We start from the raw sequence: 7,012 nt of genomic DNA on the forward strand, positions 1-7,012 counted from the left end.
TTTCAGGCATCCCAACACAAATCAGCACAGAGGATAGCCATTCTACTACATTGATTTAATTTGGAGTCTATGTTATGTGCATTAATAGCCGGGCAGGGGTTTCGAAGTAAGGGATAATCAACGAGGAGCTAAGCGTTCTATGGAAAATAATGAAAGACATGGAAGGTGTGTTGCGTAGTGCAGTTATTCCCAAACTGGGAATACCTGCACAATGCCATCCAGGGTACGCCTAATATATATATTTTTTTTTTACATTTCCAAACAGTACATTTCTATTTTCCAACAGGACTATACATTTGGGTGAGGTTTTTTTCCTGCGTGAGTAGCCTTGTTACACTGCAACAAAAAAATATTAAACCATCTACTGTTCAGTGAAATAACAACACAATGTCAAATACAGATAGCCTAGTCCATGTCAAATACAGATAGCCTAGTCCATGTCAAATACAGATAGCCTAGTCCATGTCAAATACAGATAGCCTAGTCCATGTCAAATACAGATAGCCTAGTCCATGTCAAATACAGATAGCCTAGTCCATGTCAAATACAGATAGCCTAGTCCATGTCAAATACAGATAGCCTAGTCCATGTCAAATACAGATAGCCTAGTCCATGTCAAATACAGATAGCCTAGTCCATGTCAAATACAGATAGCCTAGTCCATGTCAAATACAGATAGCCTAGTCCATGTCAAATACAGATAGCCTAGTCCATGTCAAATACAGATAGCCTAGTCAAATAATTAACATCCAATCACATTAACCGTTACTCATCCAATCACATTAACCGTTACTCATCCAATCACATTAACCGTTACTCTCTCGTGGGAAACCTTCACTCTACCGCAGATATTTAGAAACGAAACATGACCATTTGAAAAATAAGCCACAGGAGTTATTTGAGTGAGAATAAAGATGACTTTCGAGTAGTAAGAAATGAATAAAAGCAACAGACACCAGTAATAAGAAGGGTGCTGGACGCATCTTATATGTTGAGCTACTGAGTGGCTAGGAGAGGCAAGCCCCATACTATTGTGGAGGATTTAATTCTTCCTGCTGCCACGGAAATGGCTGAGACAATGCTGGGGGGAAAGGCCAAACAACCTATACAGATAATGCCTTCATCAAACAACACTGCTTCACAATGCATCATTGACATGGCAGGAGATGTTTTGAAACAATTACTGTTTAGCATACAAACCAGTGAATTATAAGCGTTAATCTGGATGAGTCAACAGACGTGGCGGCCCTGGCACAGCTCCTGGTATATGTCCGTTACGTTTATGGGGGGTCAGTTAAGGAAGACATCCTCTTCTGCAAACCACTGGAAACCAGGACAACATGAGGGGATTTTTTTTAAAGTACTGGACAGCTTTGTGACATCAAATGGACTTCGGTGGTCAAGGTGTGTTGGTATCTGTACTGATGGCGCAAAAGCCATGACAGGGAGACATAGTGGAGTGGTAACACGTGTGCAAGCAGTTGCTCCCGATGCCACTTGGGTTCACTGCAGCATCCCCCGAGAGGCTCTTGCTGCCAAGGGAATGCCTGACAGCTTGAAAGACGTTTTGGACACTACAGTGAAAACGGTTAACTTTGTTAAAGGAAGGCCCCTAAACTCTCGTGTATTTTCTGCATTATGCAATGATATGGGCAGCGACCATGTAACGCTTTTACAACGTACAGAAGTGAGCTGGTTATCAAGGGGCAAAGTATTGACACGTTTTTTTTGAGAGATGAGCTTAAAGTTTTCTTTACTGACCATAATTTTTACTTGTCTGACCGCTTGCATGATGACGAGTTTCTCACACGACTGGCCTACCTAGGTGATGTTTTTTCTCGCCTGAATGATCTGAATCTAGGATTACAGGGACTCTCCGCAGCTATATTCAATTGGCAGGACAAAATTGAGGCTATGATTAAAAAGTTGGAGCTCTTTTCTGTCTGCATTTAACAAGGACATAACGCAGGTCTTTCCATCATTGTATGATTTTGTGTGTGCAAATGAACTCACGTGTACGGACAATGTCAAATGTGATATAGCGAAGCATCTGAGTGAGCTGGGTTTGCAATTACACAGGTACTTTCCCAAAATGGATGACACAAACAAATGGATTCGTTATCCCTTTCATGCCCTGCCTCCAGTCTACTCCAGTCTCCACATCTGAACAAGAGAGCCTCATCGAAATTGGAACAAGTGGTCCTGTGAAAATTGAATTTAATCAGAAGCTACTGACAGATTTCTGGATAGGACTGCGCTCAGTTTCTTGCCTTGGCAAATTGCACTGTTAAGACACTCATGCCCTTTGCAACCACGTACCTACTGTATGTGAGAGTGGATTCTCTGCCCTCACTAGCATGACAACTAAATACAGGCACAGACTGTGTGGAAAATGATTTAAGACTGAGACTCTCTCCAATACAACCCAACATTGCAGAGTTATGTGCATCCTTTCAAGCACACCCTTCTCATCAACCTGTGGTGAGATATTCACACTTTTAGATGAACAAATAAGGTTTTATATGTAAGATGGCTAAATAAAGAGCAAAATTATTATATTATTATCATAATTATATTATTATTTGTGCCCTGGTCCTATAAGAGCTCTTTGTCACTTCCAACGATTCAGGTTGTGACAAAAACTCACACTCATTCTTATGTTTAATAAATGTATCGTATAGTGTGTGTGTGGAAGGCTTACTTACAATGATGGCAGTGTCACGAGAATTATGTTCTCAATGTTCAAAACCCAATTCAATTAACTACTCAGACTGAAACCCAGAATTTGTAGTCAGAACATTTATTTACGAGAGCGCGCTAGCCTGTTGTACAAAACAATTCATTGTATACTTGCTTCTCACGCACACACAAACATACGCACACACATTCACACAATGTCCTGCTACCCAGCCGACAAAGATTAGGGACCGTGAAAACACCGTGAGAATCACTCCCTGTCCTCTCCCCAATCTCTCAGTGGCCCCTAGCCAAGGTCGGCCCCCGAATCTTGCTCAGACAGTCTGTGCTCAAGACACTATAATAGACATATTGTTTGACTGACTAAAACTACACACATCATTAATTATAACTTTATGATTCTAGTCAATTTCTACAATTATATGGTTTCTGAGTGGAGTATTCTAAGCATTCCTTTAAAGCTATAAATTCCATCAACACATCCACCCTTAATGATGAAATAATACACACTGATACCTCATACACTATATGGAAACATAAATGGTATCCAAGAACATTTCAAACCAATACATTTATGTACATTCGATATCCATCTATGACTGTTATAGGCTATATCCAATCATAACGCTTCCTGTTAGGATTGCTATTACAATATTCATAAAAAAAAACAGTCTTAACCCTCAAAAACAGTCTCATCCAACATGGGCTCCTTGTAGTTAAAAGAAACAGAGCCATCTCCTAGGCCTGGCGGACCGTATTCGTCATCACACTGGCCGGAGCTCGAAATCGGTCCATACCTCACCATCTGTTGCGTGATTGACCTCTCCAGAGTCCTGGTAAGCAAACCTTTCACACAGGGGACCAAACAACATCCACACAGAGCCAAGACACTCATACAGGTGAAAGGTGCCCACAACACAGTGATTATGACATTTTTCCATTTCCCAAACACACTATCAAACCAATTTGTTAGAGCATTATCTACCCCAGAGTTCTCTGCCAATTCGTGAGCTAATGTTGTTAACCCAGCCAGAGCCTTAGTCACTGATCCGTCTGGAGCTGTGTTATCGGGGATGAAAGTATAGCATTCTGCTCCGAATATCACACACACACACCACCCTTTTCAGCCAGTAACATATCCAATGCTATCCTATTCATTAAACTTGTCGCTGCGGTTTGTTCTGCTAAACCTTTTATCGCGTCTCTAGTATAGTTGATGAAACGCTGTTGGTTGTAGTAGATATAATTGATCCAATCTACATTTTTATTGAGAGTTGACCACCAGAAGATGCTTGATTCCAATCCAGCCCCTATCTGATTCCAAGCCAGCCCATATCTGATTCCAAGCCATCCCATATCTGATTCCAAGCCAGCCTATATCTGATTCCAAGTCAGCCCATATCTGATTCCAAGTCAGCCCATATCTGAATCCAAGCCAGCCCATATCTGATTCCAAGTCAGCCCATATCTGATTCCAAGCTTTGAACTCATCAGGCACCCCCCTTGGAACTCCAATGCTATCAATGTAAACTCTATTGTCAAAAGATCCTGACGGAGCACTCCTTCTCTCTCTTCTACCTGACTCTAGGTCTTTGTGTTTGATAAGGGTGAAGGGCATGCCTAACTGCACTAGTGCACAAATAACGGTCCAATAGGTAGGCAGGTTGGGCCACAGCGTCATACCTCCACACAACCACCAGACATCCGCTCTAGGCCTTTTTATCTTACTAAAGTCCTCGGAACTCAACCACCCAGTCAGGTCCCTCATTGTCTTGTCGGTTGTAACGTTCTCTGTCCTATTGCATGTTCTTACTTCCCTTACGGCCCATCCGTGTGTGATGTAGCGAGCCATACAATAATCATTTCCTCCTGTAACTGTGAAAGGGGGAAGTCTGGATGTAATGGGCACATGGGGATACAGATAATGCAGATAAATGCAACTGTCATTGTCTGGCTTCCCTGCCTTCATGAACAGCTTTACCATACAGGCCATTCCCCTGGGTGTATCAATTCCTTCAAATGGGAAGGGAATGGTTGTCAACTGAGGTTTTGCTGTGGCGCAGGCATAACATTCTTCTTTCGCTACTGATCTGGCTGTATACTGAATCCATTCTAACCATAGGTTAGAATCCCCATAACCAGTATCCACCTCAATCACTTCCTTAAGATCTTTCGTCTGCACTATCTGCACCGGCCCCTGGCTCTGGACGACTCTGCTGTCAGTATCTGTTTTGTCAGGGGCTCTGCTTGTATTCTGGCTGACTATAGAGCTATCACTTGCCCTAACCTCTTCTACCCGGAATGGCACTAGGGTATCCACTGAAACCTGATCAAATCCAACATACCATAACCCGAGATCCTCTTCCTTTATGTTTTTAATGGTAATTCGTACCTCTTCGCAATATTTACCCTGCTCAGGATTACAGTCAAAAACCTTCACTACACTCCATCTTCTTCCATACTGGGTATGTGGATTTATGTAGCCCTCTCTCTCTCTCGGTGTGAGCTACAACCTGTTTCCATGAACTACACAGGGACATGGACAGATATCTTCCATAATGGCTCATAGTCCTAGACTGCCAGAGACCCCATTTGGTCTACATAGAACTCCACTGAGACATCCTTCCCAATCTCCAATCTCACTTCCTGTTTATCCAGATCAAGTGATCTCTTATGCTTGGTTAATACACAATCCTCATCGCCTAAACTATGGGTTAAGTTACCACCTTCTGCATTATCGGATGGGTCATGGTGTATTAGAAAGATGGCTCCCACAATAAGACAGCTCAGACCAATCAGCACTCCTGTAAAGCCCCGCCCTTTCCCGGAGAACATATCATCAGCTAGAGGCCAGCCCATACTTTCACTTCTATGAACGCACACAGGGAGGATAGGGCAGGGTCAGGGAATCTTCGTTAGAGAGGTAACCGCGAACCCTACTGGTATTTGGTTCTTCTCCTAACTCTGTGATTGTTCGACAGTGTCAGTGTGTCTTACCCTCTTCCAATGTGTGATATGAACCCAGGTAGCTCTTTCAGCTATTCTGACTGCGAAGGCTGTCACCAGGAGTACTTGGTATGGCCCCTCCCAATGGGACTGCTTCCCGTCTATTCTCCTCAGGGACTGGATTGAGTGAATCACCTTCTCCTGTAATTCACCTGTAGAGCATAACATCTTGGACATACGGGTTTGGTAAACAAACAGTCTTCTCATGTGTTCTGCTAGTATATCTTCAACTTCTATGCCTACTAGTTCCCAACTCTGGCCTTCTATTTATGCTACCTGATTAGCTAAACTGTCATCCATTATTTAAAGAACTAGATCCTAGTAAACCAACTCTATCTTGACCTAATATTTCAGTTACCATAATCGTGTCCGCCAAATAAGTTGGGAACACTATACAATTGTGTAAGTTTATCGATCGCTCGACAAAACATTATGAACACCTAGCATCAACGTAGCTTGGTCACGAAAATCAGAAAAGCAATCAAATTAATCGTTTACCTTTGATGATCTTCGGATGTTTTCACTCACGAGACTCCCAGTTACACAATAAATGTTCATTTTGTTCCATAAAGATTATTTTTATATACAAAATACCTCTGTTTGTTTGGCGTGTTATGTTCAGAAATCCACAGGAAAGAGCGGTCACGACAACACAGACGAAAATTCCAAATACTATCCGTAATGTCCACAGAAACATGTCAAAGTTTTTTATAATCAATCCTCAGGTTGTTTTTAAAATATATAATCGATAATATATCAACCGCAAATGTCTTTTTCAGTAGAAGAGGGAACGGCAATGGCTGCCCAAACTCTGTTGCGCAAACAAAATGCTGCTGGCACCCAGCCATACAATGACGCGATGTTATCGTTCTCGCTCATTTTTCTAAATAAAAGCCTGAAACTATGTCTAACCACTGTTGACACCTTGAGGAAGCAATAGGAAAATGAATCTGGTTGATATCCCTTTAAATGGAGCAAAGGCAGGCTATGGAACATGGAGTTTTCAAAATAGAAGCCACTTCCTGGTTTGATTTTCCTCAGGGTTTCGCCTGCAATATCAGTTCTGTTATACTCACAGACAATATTCTGACAGTTTTGGAAACTTTAGAGTGTTTTCTACCCTAATCAGTCAATTATATGCATATTCTAGCATCTGGTCCTGAGAAATAGGCTGTTTACTTTGGGAACGTTATTTTTCCAAACATAAAATAGTGCCCCCTAGCATCGAGAGGTTAAACTATTTCTAGTGACATTTATTTGGATACATCCATAACAATGAGCTAATGAGGTTCGATTTCGCCTAGCATAG

Source organism: Oncorhynchus tshawytscha, linkage group LG04 (genome assembly GCF_018296145.1).
Source record: "Oncorhynchus tshawytscha isolate Ot180627B linkage group LG04, Otsh_v2.0, whole genome shotgun sequence".
Lineage (NCBI taxonomy): Eukaryota > Metazoa > Chordata > Actinopteri > Salmoniformes > Salmonidae > Oncorhynchus > Oncorhynchus tshawytscha.